The following is a 19,982-nucleotide window of genomic DNA, read 5'->3' as shown; positions in this document are numbered from 1 at the left end:
GTTGCCTTTTTTTGATATAGTCAACAAAAATACAGGGAAAATAGCGCTGCCGATAATACAGGAGGAGTCTGCATGCAGTATCAGCAGCTGTGCCACACACAGAGCACTAACACCCCCCCCCCCAACCCCCACCAACCCCCACATACTGATGGGATTGTCGATTTATATATTTTCAGCACGGCCCTGACCAACCCATTTGGGAATGCCAAAATAAGATAGTGGGCTCCCTCCCACTTCCCTGACACGCACTGGAATATGACTTGGAATAGCTTGGAAATGTACCTCAACAATGGTTTCAAACTTTCCTGTGTGTTCAGAATAAGAAGGAAAAAAAGAAATTGCGGAAAAGAAAGCTGTCCACTCTCAAACAGCATTCTTGATTCAATCCAGATCGAGGGTGGAGGACAAGGAAAGCAATATTCCGGTGGAACAGTTTCTCCGGCCAACAGCAGGCCTCTGATCAATGAGCTTCTTCCCTTGGAAATCCGCCAGCGGAGACGGCCTGGAGCCATTCCCGCTGCCCTTCCGCCGAAAATTCGCTTTCCGTGACAACCCAATTATGGTTTGACATTACCAGCTCATTTTAATATCACAGCAAACTACTGCGGATGCTGGAAGGTACGAAATAAAACCGGAAAACTGCTGGGGAAACTCAGCAGGCCTGGCTGCACCTGTGGGGCTCGAAGCAGGGTCAATGGTTTGAGTTCGATATCACTGCTGAGTTTCTCCAGCACTTTTCTTGCCATCGTTTGAAAGATTACAACAATCCCTTTTCATCCTCATCCGGCATGTATAATGATCTTTGTTTTGGTTTATTGCCTGGTATATGTCCCTGATGACACTGGCTCCCGCTGGAGGTACTGTGCTCACTCTCCTCCGGGACCCTGCATTCTGCATTGTTGTAGCGAGAGGTGTGAGGGACTATTGAACTGGGAGGGCGTCGCACTCAAGGCCTGACTCAGATCTTACACAGAGCAAAGGCCTGTGTACCTCAGCTCCAGAACTGAATGAGAAAAAGCAAAAGGAAACGTTTTCTAATACTTGAGTTGATTGGTTCACGTTCTCGCGGTGCCATCCCGCCCCCAAAACAAAATCTCGTCAGTGAAAACAATACAAAAATCCGAAATTTCCCACTTTATATGAAAACGTGCTTTCAGTGTGTATAGAAAGATATAATACATGTACTGTGGAAAATGGGACACGATTAAATCCAAATGAAAAACAAAACTCCACTTATCATCCTGGTCTCTTACACCAGAACAGTAACTAATGTTTTAATTGGCTGTAAAGTTGTTGGGAACCTGCTGGGGCTATGAGAAGTAAATGCTGCACTCAGAGAAGCGCGGGCACCTACTGGGGGGAGAGGGACCTTCCACACACACACACACACACACACACAGTTCCATTCGCGATCACATCTTCGGGCTCTTCAGGTGCTAGGAGCACTGGATGGACACATTTAAAAATGGAAACGTCTTTAGAAAAGGAGATGGGCCACAGAGCCAACAGCTGGGAATGCCCTGCGCCTGTCTTCACCAGATCCTATTTCCACGTCTTCAGCTTCTAAGGGTCTCTGAAATACTTCTCACAGACGTCGCTCTCCTTCCTAATTAGGCGATGGCTTCTCGCTGCCCCGAAAGGTAATCCGTCTGCAGCTGCTACCCATTCCCTGGCTGTGGATTCAATCTCATTTCTCGTTAATGCCACCGCTAAAGTAAGGCACGAATGTTAATGAAATAAATTAGATTAACCCCCCGCACATTTCCAGCAAGCACATTGCATAATAATATCAACCCAGTTTGCACTAATAGCCTTTCCTAACATGTATTTATACCAGTCCCAATGACTCCGTGTCTTCTTACCAATGAATTTCGCGAAAACCTCATGTACTTGTTTAAAATATTTAACTTTGAGCTCTTGGGATCTCTACAGATTCCCAAGATTTGGGAGAGAAGGTGAGGCAGGAGTAGGAGTTCCTCATTGTAAAGCTAAAACTAATATCCCCCATCCCCTACCACTCCCAAATAACTCTCTCCTTGTTCTTTCTCTCTGCCTATTTCCAATCTACCCCGCCCGATCTGGCTTCTTTGCCCCCTGGTTACCTTTCTCTCTTTGCCCAGTTTCTCTTCAATATTCCCCCCTTCCCCACCCCACCCCACCCCCATGTTTCCGTCAGTTCTCTTTTAGCGATTGTTTTTGTTACAAATTCAATCAGAATTGGCTCTGTTTCGTCTCAGCTCCCGGATGCTGAAACCACTCAGACCTCTCACAGTGGTCCCAGCCAAACAGTGGAAAGAAAAATCACATTCTCCATGACCCTATCGCTGCATTCTCACTGCGGGGCTCATTGATTCAACCAGACAAACCGGCCTTTTCCCTCCTTTTATATCAATAAAAACGATGGCAAATTCCAGCACCGCGCATTCTTCCGGATTTGTTTTCAGAAAATGTGAAGACCCTGTTTCCCCATTTCAGACCAACGCCGCCCAGGGAAGCAGCCCACATGAGTTGGGTGAAGATGATCTCCTCACAAGTCAAACACAAAGCAGCCCGCATTACATCGAGTACACATCTAACGCTTAATCAGGGAAGCCCCACTACTTTCAAAGCCCCACCAAGCTGCAGCCTGTTAGACAGCCCAGATGGGACCTCTGTCATTGACCGGCCCTGGTCAGCTTCTCACCCAAATATTAACACCGTCTTATGTCTGAAACCTCGTTCCGGTTTGAAGCTCCCTAACCTGGGTTACGTTTAGCCAAAAGGTTCGTCAAGAGATGGGGATGGAATGGAGATAGTGGCGTGAGGATCTTACCGCAAAGTGAAGCAGGTGGAGGGAGGATCCCTGGTAGCTTTAACAGGCAGTCAGGTCTGCTGAGCTTCACAAGGTGGTCAGTCCAGGTCTTATAGTGAAATCCGAGTCGCGGGCAAGTCGGATTGGTCTCAGCCACTTGAAGAACACGGGGGGTGGGGGATGAGAGAGAGAGAGAGTTGGCTAATTTTAGCAAACCTTCAGCGAGATGCACTGGGCATGGGAAAGAGGGAAGCGCCAACACTGAGGAGATGCTCATCTGGTTATTTGTGGAACCGAGGATAGCAAGCAGAAATTTCTGCTGGATTTGGAGGTGGCAACCCAACCTTCAGAAAATAAAGTCCCTAATGATAAATCATCAATCCTTTTCGATCTGACCTGTTCTGTTTTATAAGTACATTCTCTCTGTAGGGGGTTGGCTGCTCAGCTGTGCATTGACAGTGCTTTCAGAGCGTTTGCTTCGGGTTTCCAACACTCACCGTGGCTCAGTGGTTAGTACTGCTGCCTCACAGCACTAGGGACCTGAATTCAACTCCAGCCTGGAGTTTGCACATTCTCCTCGTGTTTGCGTGGATTTCCTACCGCAGGTTAGATGGATTGGCTGAATTTACCGCAGTGTCCAGGAATGTGTAGATTAACCATGGCGGGGGAGGAGAGTGGGATAGTGAGTCTGGGCGGGAACGCTTTTTGGAGGGCCGGTGTGGATTCGATGGGCTGAATGGCCTGCTTCCACACTGTGGGAATTCTATGATTTATTTAGCGATAAACCCTGTCTCTGTGTGATCTGTGTGGGTGTCTATAAACTTGTGCCCCTACCAATTTATTTACCCAGGGATTTGAAGTTCAAACTACAGCGGATCATAGAATTTGTGCCTCCCATCCCATTCTCTTCCCCCCCCCCCCCCGTCATCCTGCTATGTTTTCTTATGCTTTCAAAGATTGTTGCATCGAAGTTTTAAGGAAGTCTTGTTTCGATTTTTAACACTGACATTCCAAACTATAGATTGTCAACTGACGATTGCAAATGCTGAGAGTCTTGCAAAAAAAAAGTCAGATGTTCAATAGTAAATACACGACGCCTTAGTCAACCGCAAAAAAAACTTCACTCAAGGCCAACTACCCAGTAACAGCATCAAACTTCAAGTTCATTAATCTTAAATGAAATGTGTGGTTTAATTTCACGGCGGATCTAGCGAACAATCGTTTGAATTCAGCCCCCGAGATAAGTGCACAAGCTGTGATTCCTACCCCTCCAAGGCACACACACACCCTCCATCATTCCCTACCCCGCCACACACACAAACACACACACACACACACAACAGCCTCTCCTACAGACGAAGGTCAGCACTACCCCACTCCAGTTGCCAACACACACACACAGGAACCAACGATGGTGTAATACCAAGCCTCAAACCAATAGGAGTCAGTCTTCCCTGAATCCAGTTAAAAGAAACTCGTTGTCTCTAGGTAATGTTACAAAACCAATAGGGAGGGAAAAGGAAATACGCCCTGTGTCGGAGAGACGGCACACCACCCTGTATGGAGCAAAGGCAACTTAGTGAATGCCCACGTACTAAACACCACAGGCGATTTTTATTTTGGGCATAGGTTAGCTTTTCCCTTCCAGCTGCAGGAGGGTACAGGCCAGTGCAGGATGAGCTCTCCAACTTGCAGTCCGAAGGTCTGAGCAGCAAATCTCACTGAGCGAACTAACAGGGATCTGCAAGCTGCAGCAAGCACCCCAAACCCTCTCTGCAAAGCTGCAGGTAAATGCCGTTTACTTTAGCCTTGTTAGTTAAGCAAACAAAAAGAAATCTAAAATAGAAAGTGGAAAAACAGAAAGCCCAAGGGAACCTTGATGTGGCGGCGCTAATGTAATTTAATAAGTGAACCTAATTGGGTTAGTGAAAGGCCGAAAATATGACAAAGCCAGTACAGTTAATACTGTAAATGCAGATTAGAATCTAATGTAATTAAACGAGATAATATAAAAGTGACTCACAAATCTTCAGATTTTAAATTTCTTTGAAACAGCTTTGCCCCAATATATTTTTCAATATTTAAGACACTGATCCTATATTACTCGTTGGATTAAATTACCTGACAAAAGGGAAAGCAATCAAGTATTGCAGTCTTTTATCTGTATTAACTGTAAAATGCCAACTGTACCACTTGATGTGACTTTTGATTCACAATACATCAATAGGACAACTTTGGAGGTATTCTACCATGAATCTAAAATTTCTCCATTTAAATGTGGAATTCATTTTTCCAGTTAAATATTTTTACATCAGACATTTACAAGGAAATGGAAATGCTGACCTGAGCAATAAACTACTCACCTGAAATTCATTACAATTCCATCTGTAAATTGGTGTCCAGCCAGTGTTATTGAAATATCCTCTCTTCAGTCATCTTTTTTTCAAATATCAAATGTAGAAATACATAGTAATCCTGTTATCAGTTAACATTGTACAATGGAAAATATTTCACTAAACCATAAAGAAAAAAATCCCTGTGGGGTCACAAAGCCGAAAGTATAGCCGTGGGACAAATTATTGCAATCAATAGATGGATTGGTGTGAAATCGATATATTCTGAATGAGTGACATTGGTTTAATCCTCTATTCTACATAAGTCATTTAGGTTAGAAATGTAAGGCATGTTGCTTTGCTGCTGATCTTGGTATCCAATGATGGTATTAAGCTGTATTAAATTTTTCTATTCCGTCTTCTGCCCTTTGCTATTCACCATATCTGTTAGTAATCTGTCAGTTAATCACAGGAATTAAATAATTCTACACAGAGCAAAGAAATCCAGGATAGAAATTTGAAGTGTAATGTGTATTGCTGACACACACAGCACTGGCATGACCTGCACTCAATCCGTGCATCTGTCTGGGCGAGTGATAAATTTGTTTATTTCATTTCTTTGATGTGAAAGGCAACAGACTCCTTTCATTTTTATTTATTTCATTCCTGAGATGTGAGGAGAAGGTGTTGATGAGTAGTTTTCCAGAGCTTTTGCAATGTGCAGTAATGGTGATAGTGTTTCCATGCACCTATTGCCCTTGTCCTAGGTCGTAGAGGTCACAGTTTTCAGACGAACAACTGAATAAACTTCAGAAAATTGTTGCAGTGCATCTAATAGATGGTACACACTGAAGCCATGATGCACAAATGGTGGAGAGAGTGAATGTGGTGGTGAGGTTCTGATCAAATCAGTTCAATGTCAAGCTTCTTGAGTGTTGCTGCAGCTGCACACATCCAGACAACTGAAAATTATTATGTTCGACACCTGACCTGCAACTTGTAAATGGTGGTAAGACTTTTTGCAGTTAGTTGTGTTCCTCGCTGGAGAATACCTGATCTGTGACCTATTCTTGGAGTCACAGTATACAAGTGGCTTGTTCAGACAATTTCTGATATATATTATCCTTTGCTTCCCTCAGAGTTTTAACACTTGATGATATGATGATGGTAATTAATTTATTGAATGTCAAGAATAGGTGGTTAGATTCTACCATGTTTATGTTCAATGCCCAGCATTTAGATGGCATGAGTGTTGCTTGCTACTTACCAGCTCAAGTCTAGATATTCTCAGGGGAAAAGTCTTTCATTACCTGAGGAGTTGTGAATGAAACTGAACACTGCAATCATCATTAAGATCTCCACTTCTGGACTTATGATGGGGAAGAAGGTTATGGATGAGGCAGATGAAGGGACAATGCCCTGAGGAACTCCTGTCATGATGACCTGGAGCTGAGATAATTGGTCATCACAACAACAACAACAATCTTCTTTTAATCAATTTATGATTCCATTCAATGGACAACATTCCCTTGATCCCATTGACCATGACTGTGCTGGAGCTCCTTGATGCCATAATCAATCAAATTCTGCCTTGATGTCAAAGGCAGACACTGACCTCACTTCAAGAGGTCAACTCTTTTGTCAATGATTGGAATTGAAAAGTGTGGTGCTGGAAAAGCATAGCAGGTCAGGCAGCATCTGAGGAGCAGGTGAGTCAACTTTTTGGGTACAAACCTTCATCAGGAACGTTGTGGGGAGGCACTGAGAGATAAGTGGTGGTGGGGGGGAAGGTAGCTTGGAAGCTATTAGATAGATGCAGGTGGAGGGCAATCATGAAATGTCTTAGATTATATTATCTATCGTGAGAAAACAGGCCATTCAGCCCAACAAGTCCACACCAACCCTCCGAAGAGTAACACACCCAGACCCATTTCCCTCTGACTAATGCACCTAACACTATTGGCAATTTGGCATGGTTAATTCACCTGAACTGCACATCTTTGGATTGTGGGAGGAAACCTGAGCAAACCCACACAGACATGGGGAGAATGTACAAACTCCACACAGACAGTCACCCGAGGTGGGAGTCTATTCCAGGTCCCTGGTGCTGTGAGGTAGCAGTGCTAACCACTGAGACACAATGCTGCTCAAAGCCACCATGCCACCCAAGGATGGAGGATCAAGTGGATAGGTGGGAAGGAAGCTAGACAGGTAGGACAGTTCAAGAGGGTGATACTGAGTTGGAGGGTTGGATCTGGGATGAGGTGGGGGGAAGGAAGATGAGGATCTGGTAAAATTGACATTGATGTCATGTTATTGGAGGGTTCCAAGGTGGAAGATGAGTCATTCTTCCACCAGATGTTGGGTGGCTAGGATTTGGCGGTGGAGGAGAAACAGGAATTGCATGTCCTCACCAGAGTAGGAAGGGGAGCTGAAGTGGTCAGCCACAGAGTGGCAGGGTTGTTTGGTGCATGTGTCCCAGAGATATTCTTTAAAATGTTCTGCAAGTTTTTGTCCTTTCTCCCCAAGGTAGAGGAGACCTCATCGAGAGCAATGGTATGTAGATGAGGTGTTTGGATGTACAGGAAAATCTCTGCTAGTTGTGGAAGGATCCTTTGGGGCCTTGGATGGAGGTGAGGGGGGTAGGTATGGATGCAGGTTTTACACCTCTTGCAGTGGTAGGAGAAGGTGCCAGCAGTGGAAGGTGGGTTGGTGGGCTTGTTGACCTAATGAGGAAGTTACAGAGGGAATGGTCTCTGCAGAATGTTGATATGGGTGAGGACCGAAATATATCTCTGGTGGTGGGGTCTGATTTTAGGTGGCAGAAATAACAGAGGATGATGCATTGTATTCCAGAAGTTGGTGGGGTGGAAGGTGAGGACTGGGGGGCTTCTATCCTTGTTGCAGTTGGTGGTCAAGAGCGGAAGTGCAGAAGTGGAGGAGATGCGTTGGAGAGCATTATTGACCATGTGGGAGGGGAAATTATGGTCCTTGAAGTAGGAGGTCATCTGAGATGTTCTGGAGTGGAATTGCTCCTCCTGGGAGCAGATATGGCAGAGGTGGAGGAAGTGATTGGGCCAAGGTTCTGCTGATGGCTTGAGGTAAGTTGCTTTGGTGGAACTCAAACTGAGCATTAGTAAGCAAATGTTAATTAGACTCACTTTTTTAGGACCATTCTAGAGAATTCATTTCTAATGAACAGGGAAGGTGGTTGGCCTGCCTTAACAACCGTGACTTACAAAAGTGACCTTTTGTAAAAAGAAAGGAACCTTGCTTTGGAGCAAAAGTATTCCTACCAACTTCACAATTGTTGTGAGATACCCATCACCCTACCCCTCCCTTTTGCCTGCTAACACACTCCCCCCTCACCCCTCCCATCACACAAAAACCTTCAGATACTTAACTTCAGACTATTCTGGTTCAGTGAAGTTAGGGTCATCCTCATTTGTCACCCTCAAAGTATGGTTGTTTGTAGAAGTAAATTGTATATTTAGTGTTAATAGGACCCAATGTTCCTACTTGGGCTGACTGGAGTCATACAGTCATAGAGATGTATAGCACGGAAACAGACCCTTAGGTCCAACTCGTCCATACTGACCAGATATCCCAACCTAATCTAGTTCCATCTGCCAACACCCAGCCCATATTCCTCCAAACCCTTCCTATTCATATACCGATCCAGATGCCTTGTAAATGTTGCAATTGAAGGGCTTTTGCCCGAAACGTCGATTTCGCTGTTTGTTGGATGCTGCCTGAATTGCTGTGCTCTTCCAGCACCACTGATCCAGGACAATTGTACCAGCCTCTACCTCTTTCACTGGCTGCTTATTCCATACATGCACCACCTTCTGCATGAAAAAGATGCCCCTTAAGTTTTCTTTTATATCTTACCCCTCTCACCCTAAAACTATGCCCTCTAGTTCTGGACTTCACCTCCTATCCATGCCCCTCATGATTTTATAAACCTCCATAAAGGTCACCCCTCAGCCTCCGACGCTCCAGGGAAAACAGCCCCAGCCTATTCAACCTCTCCCTATAGCTCAAACCCTCCAACCCTGGCAACAGCTTTCTGAACCCTTTCAAGTTTCACAACATCCTTCTGATAGGAAGGAGACCAGAATTGCACACAATTGTCATTTATCTGCCTATTCAGTTTCAACAAACTCCAGAAAGAATTTAAATTCTATCCCAGTTTGAGAAATGGAAAAACAAAACACCCACTTTTCACTTCCTTACACTCTGCTTCCTGTAAGGACTTAATTCTCCCAGTTTCTCCATTTTCATCACATCTGTTCTGATGATGCAGCCTTCCACACCGGCATTTCCAATGTCTCCTTTTTTCTTCAACTGAGGGTTCCAACCCAGCACAGTTGACAGAGCCTTTCAACATGTCCAATCCATTTCATGCATCTCTGTCCCTCCCTCACAGAACCATGACATGGTTACCCTTGCCATTCCACCAGCTTCCAAATGCAATGGATTATCCTTAATAATTTCTGCCAGCTCCAGAATGATGCAGTCACTACACACACTTTCCTCTGCCTTCCCCTTATTCCATAGGGCCCATTCCCTTGACAGTGCTCTAGTCCACTCCTCAGTTAATCCTAATGCTTCTTCCCTTCTCTACACCACCTTCTCATGCAAGTGTAGTCTTCCATTAGTTCCCTTCTCACTGTGCAAGGCCCCAAATACTCCTTCCAAGGGAAAAAGCAGCATGGTGGCTCAGTGGTTAGCACTGCTGCCTCACAGCGCCAGTGACCCAGATTTCATTTGGCCTTGGGCAACTGTCTGTGTGGAGTTTGCGCATTCTCCCCATGTCTGCGTGGGTTTCCTCCCACAATTCAAATTCAAAGATGTGCAAGTCAGGTGAATTGGCCCTGCTAAATTGTCCATAGTGTTAGGGGCATTAGTCAGGGGTAAATATAGGGTAGGGGAATGGGTCGGTGTGGATTTGTTGAGCAAAAGGGCCTGTTTCCATACTGTAGGAAATCTAATCATGGTGCTCTGTCTTACTGATAAGCATTTGGACTCAATGATGCAACTCACACCATTTTGTACAATTTGCAGCAAGCTCCTCCCAGTCATTAATGACAATGCTGTCACACTTCAAGGAAAGCTTCAGAGTGTATTTGTAAGATTTTCTTTGTCCTCCCTGGAATGGTGGCCATTTGTGAGTTGAGAACACAGGATCTAGCAGGGGAGGTGTTTGTTAGCTATCCAGCCCATTGTAATTGGTGTTCCAGGAGTTTTGTCTGAATGCTTATGAATCTGGTTTGAAGAGATAGTTCTTGTTTTAAGAATTAATATTTGAACAATAGCATTTGTTGAACAGTCCTCCTATTGAATCCAGCAAAGCAAAGAAATTGCTGGAGGAATTTCTGTAGTGGCTCCATGTGTCTTTGACATCCAGTCCAGGTCTCACTGTGGTACAAGAGTGCAGTGGTAACAACAATACAATTAAATCTCTATAAGATGCTCTGTACCTTATGGTGAAAATCAATTAATTGTGGTGAAAACCAAGTGTAATTGGCACCACCACATGTTCCCTCTTCGAAGTTACCCAGATCAGATAAGATTAAAATGGAGACACGGATGGACAGAGCCAGCTCTAAACCTGTGAATGACTGTCATTACTGGACCTAGCTGCAGATTCAAAAGAAGGTCCTCTGAACTGATAATTCTTCTCTGCACTTGGTGGTAAAAGTTCAGAAAGGTTAGGTTAAAATGGAACAGGCAGATCATTTTTCACTTCAGCTCCATACACATGCAACTCCAGTAATAGCCTTTGATTGCAAGTGGAATTTTGGTTTGTTTCTATGTTGTTAACCTATGAGGATTGTGACCTTTCATGCTGCTTTGTTTGTTGGCATCAGACTGGGAATCAAATTTGGAACTTTTACAAAGTTTGTATGTTACAGCAACACTCTGGGTGAAATTGCTAAGTCTTCATTGCTAACCCCATTCGTAGCTTGAAGATTTCAGTGTTGAGATTTGTTGATTCTTTCATGAAGTCTGGATATTGCTGGCAAGAGCAAATTTCCACACCTATTCCTAAGTGTCTTTGATAAGGTCATGGTGAGCCATTTCTTAAATTGCTGCAGTCCATGTAGTGAAAGTATACCCACAATACTGCTAAGAAGTGAGTTCCAGGTTTTTGATCTAATGACAGTGAAAGAAAGTTGATATAGGTCCAAGTCAGATTGGTGTGTGGCTTGGGTCAGAACTCACAGCCGATGCTGCTCCCATGCTCAGAGAAACCTGGTTGAGTTAATTCAATGAATTATGTAGATGGTAAACACTGCTGCCACTGTGAGGGAATTAATTTTTAAGATGGTGGATAGGATCTCAATTCAGGGATCTGCTTTGTTCAGGATGTATTGAGCAATTTGAGTGTTGAAGTTCCATCCATCCAAGCAAATGGAGAACATTTCATCACATTCCTGACTTGTGTCTTGTAGTTGGTGGGCAGAACTTGGTAAACCAGAAGAGGAATTTTTCATAGTAAAATGAAACCTGTTGTTGTAGCCATAATTTTCTAGTTAAGTTTCTCATCAATGGTAATTTCCAGGATGTTTAGGTGTGTGATTCAGCAATGGTAATGCCTGTGAATGTGAAATGAAAATTATTAAATGTTACATGCAACTTTTTAGTCAAAGCCTGAATATTGCCTACGTGTTGCTATATGTGGATAAGGACTACTTCAGTATCTGAAGAGTTGTGAAGGGTACCTAGCACAGTGCAATCAGTGAACATACCTACTTCCCACCTTATCATGACGGGTCATCAATGAAGCAGCTGAGAATGGTTGAACCTAGCACGCTACCCAAGGAATTCCTGTAGTAATGATCTATGATCATCCTCCTAGCTCTCACCCTATTTTCACTAACTGTACTCACGTCAAATGGTCCTTTGATGTCAAGACCAGTTACTCTTACTCTACCTCAGACAAATTGCTTATATAGCATTCAGAAGACAAAGGGAGAACACAGATAAAAATGAAAAACAAAGGAGTTAGAAGAAAATTCAATAGATTTCTTTTCATTCAAAAAACCCCACAGAATTGCATAACAAATTATAGTTGCAGTGGAGAATATAAATTAGTTCTTATTTCCAGAGAAATAAGATATGTTTAATGGTTATAGTACTGATCTCTGTTGAAGAACCAGGCCTGCTGACCACTGTAGTGGTCTCTCCCTGATCCTTCTTTCATCTGTACATTTGGCAACCACACCTTCCATCCCTTCTTCTTTCCAATGAGAACAGACCTAAATCTCTCAGCCTTTCCTCATAAGACCTTCCCTCCAGACCAGGCAACATCTTGGTAAATCTCCTCTGTACCTTTTCCAATGCTTCCACATCCTTCCTGAAATATGGTGACCAGAGCTGTACACAATATTCCAAGTGTGGCCGCACCAGCGTTTTGTATAGTTGCAGCATGACAATGCGGCTCCGGAACTCAATCCTTCTACCAATGAAACCTAACACACCGTATGCCTTCTTAACAGCACTATCCACCTGGGTGGCAACTTTCAGGGATCCATGCACATGAATTCCAAGATCCCTCTGCACATCCACACTACCAAGAATTTTTCTATTGACCAAGTACTCTGCCTTCCTGTTATTCTTCCCAAAGTGCATCACCTCAGCTGCATTAAACTCCATTTGCCACCACTCAGCCCAATTCGGCAGTTTATCCAAGTCCCCTTGCAACCTGTAACATTCTACTACTCTACCGACTTTAGTGTCATCTGCCAATTTACTAATCCATCCACCTATGCCTGCATCTAAGTCATTTATAAAAATCTTTCCCCATTATTGTATACTCCATTTGACATACCTTTGCCCACTTACTTGACCTACCTATATCTTTTTGTACCCTCCTTATATCCTCATAACTGCTTACTTTCCTATCTATCTTTCTATCATTTGGCAACCACACCTTCCATTCCTGAACTAAGTCACTTTATAAACTGTTAGCAGTTGAGGACCCATTACCAATCTCTGTGGTGTGTCACTCATTTCATGTTTCCACAAGAAAAAAAGGCCATTTATGCTACACGTTGCTGTCAGTTAGTCAGCCAATATGCTAACCCCTGCACCTTGAGCTTTTATTTTCTGCAATTTATCAAATGTCTTGTGGTAATCTAAGTACAATCTGTCCAGTAGTCCCCCTCTACCCACAATGTGTTACCTCCTCAAAGGACTTAATTAAATTGAAATTTCACAAAATCATGTTGACTCTTCCGGATTTACTCTGGATTTATTCAGTAGCCCTGCTATGATTTCTTTGATAGTTAATTCTATCATTTTCCTGAAGACAGATGTCTTCATTTTGATGAATTCTATCATTTTCCTGTAGTCTCCTGTTTTCTGTCTCACTTCCTTTTTGAGTAAAGCAGTTATATTCATATTTGATTACTCCCAAACTCTCTGCATTTGATGATTCTGCTTAAAGCCTTTGTAGGTCCTGTGATCTTTGAGAACAGAATCAAGAACTTCGAAAGTAATTTGCTTTGCATCTACTCATAACCTTTTCAGGTATATCATTCTTGTAGAATGACAACTTTCACATTGCTGGATACTGGAGTGAAACTTGTTGTTTTAAAATTCTATTCGATTTCTCCCAGAATCCTTCTGTACTGCTGCAAGGGGACTGGTGGAACCTTTAAAAAATGTAGAGGTTCCAGCAGGATTATGACAATGGAATGGATTTGAAGGTTCATGTAGATAGAATCACACAGCATGGAAACCAACCCTTGAACCAACCAGTCCTTGCCGACCATAATCCCAAACTAAAGTAGTCCCACCTGCCTGCTCCAGGCTCATATTCTTCTAAACATTTCTTATTCATGTACTTATCTAAGTGGCTTTTACAGATTGTGTAAATTAACTAAAAATGAATCAAAATATAAATCTTATATTACTGAAATGTCAGAAAATCCACACCACTCTCAGTTCACCATTTTAGAATCCTCCTAAATATATTTATTGAATAATTTTACAAGTCTATGCAGCTCCAATGAACCTTGTCTTGTTCTAAATCCAAAATTCAGTACTTTTCCTGATAATTCCTATTTATGATCAAGGCTCCATGTCAGTGGTGATAAGGTTTAAAATAATTTCTATAGTCGTTTCCAAATTCAAATTTTGACATGAATGCACTTCTCGAATTGACAACATTAGTAGTCATAAAGTTAGTCTTTATCCTTCTTCAAAACCTCACAAAACAATGAAACCTGTTATGGTGGGCATATACCTACTCAATTGCACTTGTCTTAAAACTGCTTAGAGAAATGTGTACTTGAACTGGGTAGGTAATTGATGTCATGGACCAGGAAAAGAAAGATAAAAAGGTCCTCAGCCAGATGAGAACTCAATCTATAGGAAACCAATTGACACCCTTATGTAAGTCAATGAGTTGCACTACCAGTCATTGATTTAGAAATGAGGCATGACTTTTACAGAATCTATTGCAAACAACTACATTCCAAAGCAAATAACAAATTGCTATTTAAAGAGTCTATTTGAATTGATTCTAGATTAACAGCAGCAAATAGAATGTACTCTTGACCAAATCTGCAACAATTTTTTTTTCCCATAACGATACGGGCTGGGATTCATCCCATTAAGGGGCTTGATTCTGCCTCCAACGGTTACTGGCCAATCAATGGGCAAGTACAGATAAAAGATAAGTGGATTGGGATTCTGGGGTCAGCCAATAGTCCCTTATGAGAAGGGTGGGTGATGGTTGGTGAAGACAGACTCTGAAGTATAGCAATTGCTATACTTAAGGGGCAGCGATTGCTAACAAGGGTGATCCCACCCCTGGAACACAGATGGCCATTCAGCAGAACCTCCTCCACCCTCTCTGGCTCTGAGGGAGACTGCTAGAATTTCATTGTTGGTCTCCCCATGTGTCATTGGGACATCTGCATCACCAGGTCGAAGTCCCTTTTTGTCCCTTAATTGGTCACTTATGCCTAGATGCCAATTAAGGTCAATAGGACAGAATGCCAAGGCAGGGTGAAAGTAACATTCATGCAAGTTCCACCTCCCCTCCTGACCACCTCCCAGCTTATTATTTCGGAGTCTGGAATATCTTTACATTGTTTCTCTTCACAAGAATGGTGCAATGAGTAAAGGACAGTGATATCATACATATTACGCACAGAGAAACAAATCCCAACATTTCCAGCAATGGGTTGATGGGTCACTTGTCCAGATAGCTTTAGTTTGATTGCAAGTAGTGCTGTCACTATATGCACCACTCATTCTTTCTACTGGAGCCTTGTCAAACTGCTACTTATTCTAATTTCCTTGTCAGTTTAAAACAGAGGAAAAAAAAGGTTAACTCCAAGAAAAGTCTACTGTCCATAAAGCTGTCAAGTAATGTGAAAATATTATAGTGGGTTAAGTAATGTACCTTGGATGTTAAATTAAATTTAAGAAACTGGTACAAATACATCTTGGACTGTTATGCAGGAAAACAAAATGAACATATGAAATGAAAACACAATTTAAGCAAATAAGAAGAGATGTAAAATAATTTTTGAATGGAAGTAATTAATAACATTTAATTAATACTTTTAAAAGGATGAGTATCAGGTGAGCAATTTGATTAAGATGGAGATCATAGACAGAGATGATCAAATCTTTGAAACATGGTAGTTTGTAAGTTGATGAAAGCATATCAAGTATGTGAAGACAACTGCTCTATATAGTCCTCTAATATTAGATAGGTACTCTTTGGTTTGAATAGAATAATTTCTGTAGGAATAAGGAAGACATTTAGGTAACCTTTGTCAATATTTTGAATGTGTTGTGTATAAATTATGGCAGAATGGATTGCATGCAGTCCAGGGAAGTATTGGATTTGATTAATTGAAAGGCCTCTTCTCATTTTAGGTTTCATAATCTTAAACCAGGAACTTTACAGTTGACAGAAGGAGATGATTCAATACAAATTCCAGTCATAGAGATGTACAACATGGAAACAGACCCTTTGTCCAAGCCGACCAGATATCCCAACCTAATCTAGTCCCATTTGCTAGCACTTATCCCATATCCCTCTGAACCCTTCCTATTTATTTACCCATCCAGATGCCTTTTAAATGTTATCATTGTGCCAGCATCCACTATTTCCTCTGGCAGCTCATTCCATACATGCAACACCTCTGTGTGAAAAAGTTGCCCCTTCGGTCTTGACTTATTTAAATCAATCAACAACCCCCCCTCCCCCCCACCCCCAACTCTTCATCCACATACCCCAAAGGTCTATGTTTAATGTCTTAGTTCCGACAAAACTTAGGCCAAGACATTCTGATGGAATTCAGAGTACATCATAAAGTCAAAAGTTGTCATGAAATTGGAAAGGAGAAGACAAACCATTGTTATATTGAAAGTGGGCCCGATTAAGGGAATCCAAGTTACATGGTAGTAGTTTCAGGAACCAACACTTTCCAACATTCAGCCTCAGTTCAATGTGTGAGACACATTCAAATAAAACTTATATGCCTTTCCAAAACGTCAAATCAAACATGATTCATTTATAGATTTCTTGTCATTGCTGTAAAACGATAGGTCAGTTAGTGATACTTGCTATTTATTCAATCACAATAGGAAAATGATTTGAAAGAAATGTGTAGCTTGTGGCAGTCTTGAGGCCAGTATCCTGAGAGGTTGACAACAGGTGACAGTGTTGGATGGCAACTGGATATTGCTTCATCTAAAATTAGGTCAAAGAACTTTCAACAGGGCAGGGAAAGAATTTATTTTGACAAGGGCTAAATATAGCTGAATTTTATTTTCCATTTCGGGAAACATGACAGTTTGGAAATGTAAAATTTTATCCATGAAGGAATAAGTTACAAGTATTAGTAATGGAGAAATGAACTAGAATCAGTCATCTCATATTCCATTACCAAAACAGAAAATACTGAAAACACTTAGCTGGTCAGGCAGCAACTATGAAGGAAGAAGCAGAATTAATGGGCTACAATTTGATATAATAATGCAGTGTCAGATAAAACTACCCTTGCAATAGTTTTTTTATAAATGTTTTGCTGCAAGTGCTAGATGATAATATCACAATAAGGGAAACTGAAGATCCAGGACTTACTGTCACAGAGTCATAGAGATATACAGCATGGAAACAGACCCGTCGGTCCAACCCATTCATGCCTACCAGATATACCAAACCAATCTAGTCCCACCTGCCAGCACCTGGCCCATATCTCTCCAAACCCTTCCTATTCATATACCCATCCAAATGCCTTTTGAATGTTGCAAATGTACCAGCCTCCACCACATCCTCTGGCAGCTCATTCCATACACGTACCACCCTCTGCGTGAAAAAGTTGCCCCTTAGGTCCCTTTTATATCTTTCCCCTCTCACCCTAAACCTATGCCCTCTAGTTCTGGATTCCCCGACCCCAGGGAAAAGACTTTGTCTATTTGTCCTATCCATGCCCCTCATAATTTTGTAAACCTCTATAAGGTCACTCCTCAGCCTCCGATGCTCCTGGGATAATAGCCCCAGCCTGTTCAGCCTCTCCCTATAGCTCAAATCTTCCAACCCTGGAAACTCCCTTGCGAATCTTTTTTGAACCCTTTCAAGTTTCACAACGTCCTTCCGATAGGAAGGAGACCAGATTTGCACACAATATTCCAACAGTGGCCTAACCAATGTCCTGTACAGCCGCAACATGACCTCCCAACTCCTGTACTCAATTCTCAGACCAATTAAAAAAAACATACCAAACGCCTTCTTCACTATCTTATCTACCTGCAATTCTACTTTCAAGGAACTATGAACCTACGCTCCAAGGTCTCTTTGTTCAGCAACACTCCCTCAGACCTTACCATTAAGTGTATAAGTCCTGCTAAGATTTGCTTTCCCAAAATGCAGCACTTCGCATTTAACTGAATTAAACTCCATCTGCCACTTCTTAGCCCATTGGCCCATCTGATCAAGATCCTGTTGTAATCTGAGGTAACCTTCTTCGCTGTCCAGTACACCTCCAATTTTGGTGTCACCTGCAAACTTACTGACTATAACTCTTATGCGCACATCCAAATCCTTTGTCTAAATGACAGGAAGTAGAGGACCCAGCACTGATCCTTGTGGCACTCCATTGGTCATAGGCCTCCAATCTGAAAACAACTCTCCACCACCACCCTCTGTCTTCTATCTTTGAGCCAGTTCTGTATCCAAATGGCTAGTTCTCTCTGTATTCCGTGAGATCTAACTTTGCTAATCAGTCTCCCACGGAGAACTTTGTCGAACATTGAGTAAACATGAAAACAACTATCTATCTCTTTAATCAATAACAGTGAAGGATTGTGAACAATAGAAGAATGGAAAATGAAGTTTAAATTAGAGTGGGTAAATATAATGTCAGATTTATGTGCAGAAAGAAAGAGAGCAGAAAGAAGATTGGATCAAGACTGAAGGAAAAACAAAACAGATGGAAATCTTCCGTATCTTCAACAACAATTAAATATGAAATCATTTGATTCCATACTTGGGGCAGCATAGTGGCTCAGTGGTGCGCAATGCTACCTCACAGTGCCAGGGTCCCGGGTTTAATTCCAGTCTCGGGCGACTGTCTGTATGAAGTTTGCACATTTTCCCCATGTCCGTGTAGGTTTCCTCCAGGTCCTCTGTTTTCCTCCCACTATCCAAAGATGTGCAGGTTACATGAATTGGCCATGGTAAATTGCTCATAGTGTTCAGGGATGTATAGGTCAGGTGCATTACTTAGGGCTAAATGTAGAGTAACAGGTTCGGGAAATGAATCTGGGTGGGTTACTCTTTGGAGGGTCGGTGTGGACTTGATGGGCCAAATGGCCTGCTTCCACACTGTAGGGATTCTATGATTCTACTTGTCATTGCTAATTTTCATTTCTGGAGAGGTTTGTTAAGAATTGATACTGATCACATCATTAAAAGGTATTTAGAATAAAGTGGACAAAACCTAATTTTCTGCGGCATATTCAGTTCACAAATATGTGATTTTCTTCAACAACTTCCATTGGAAGCTCCAGACTTTCATCACTATTTGCTATAGCAATATTTTTCTATGAAGTCCCTGCTGGATTTCTTGGTCATTCTTATGTTTATTGTTTCTAGATTTGCTCTTCCCCATAAAAAGAGAGATTCTCCCATATCCACTTCAACAAAAAGATTTCATAATTTAAAAAAAACCTCTACTCGGTCTCCCCTCAGTCTTCTATTTTCAAGAGGAAGGATATACAAGTACTCAATATTTTCCTGGAACCTCATTTCCATATATTTCTGGTGTAATTCTTGTAAATATTCTGTACAATCTCTTGTTATACTATAGTAATCAGAACTGCATGCAGTACTCTTAAGTGTGATCTAACCAAGATTCAATCCAGCTTTAATATCACTTCCCTGTTTTTAACTCGGTCCCTCTGAGTAAAACCCAATACTTGATTTGAGTTATGTTATTGTTTGGCTAACCTGTGGTTTAACGTTCAGTGTTCAATGCACTTGTACTCTTGAATTCCTTTGTTCCTCTATCCTGGATCTAATCTTCACTTGCAATGAGTGATCTCCTTAGTCTTCGAACTGAAATGTACCTGCTCACATTTATATATGCTCAGCTTAATTTACCATTATTTGTCAATTATGCACATTTGCCAATGTTCCTCCTGTAATTGGGTGTATTATAGAGTCACGGAATTATACAGCATGGAAACAGACCCTTCACTCCAACTCATTCATGCCAATCAGGTTTCCTCAACTGAACTAGTCCCATCTGCCTGAGTTTGGCCCGTACCTCACAAAACCTTACCTATCTCTCCAAATGTCTTTTTAATATTGTTCCTGCCTC

General features: G+C 42.1%; 1 protein-coding gene across 3 annotated transcripts in view; it reads left to right on the top strand.

The window, feature by feature from the left end:
• The first annotated feature begins 3,262 nt into the window (after positions 1 to 3,262).
• prr33 (proline rich 33) overlaps positions 3,263 to 19,982 on the top strand; it is a 41,115-nt gene continuing 24,395 nt past the window's right edge. For 2 of the 3 annotated variants that reach the window (XM_087996596.1, XM_087996597.1), the window contains exon 1: positions 4,326 to 4,578. The gene's annotated coding sequence lies outside the window, so the exon portion shown is untranslated. Of the gene's footprint in view, positions 3,397 to 4,325; positions 4,579 to 19,982 lie in introns of those variants that run through there. The other variant, XM_087996598.1, reaches the window with a different exon arrangement.

Source organism: Chiloscyllium plagiosum, unplaced genomic scaffold (genome assembly GCF_037043375.1).
Source record: "Chiloscyllium plagiosum isolate Xiang-an unplaced genomic scaffold, Cpla_swu_hap1 HiC_scaffold_18, whole genome shotgun sequence".
Classification (NCBI taxonomy): Eukaryota; Metazoa; Chordata; class Chondrichthyes; order Orectolobiformes; family Hemiscylliidae; genus Chiloscyllium; species Chiloscyllium plagiosum.
Note: the sequence above shows the minus strand (reverse complement) of the source record. Positions and strands in the feature narration are given on the sequence as shown.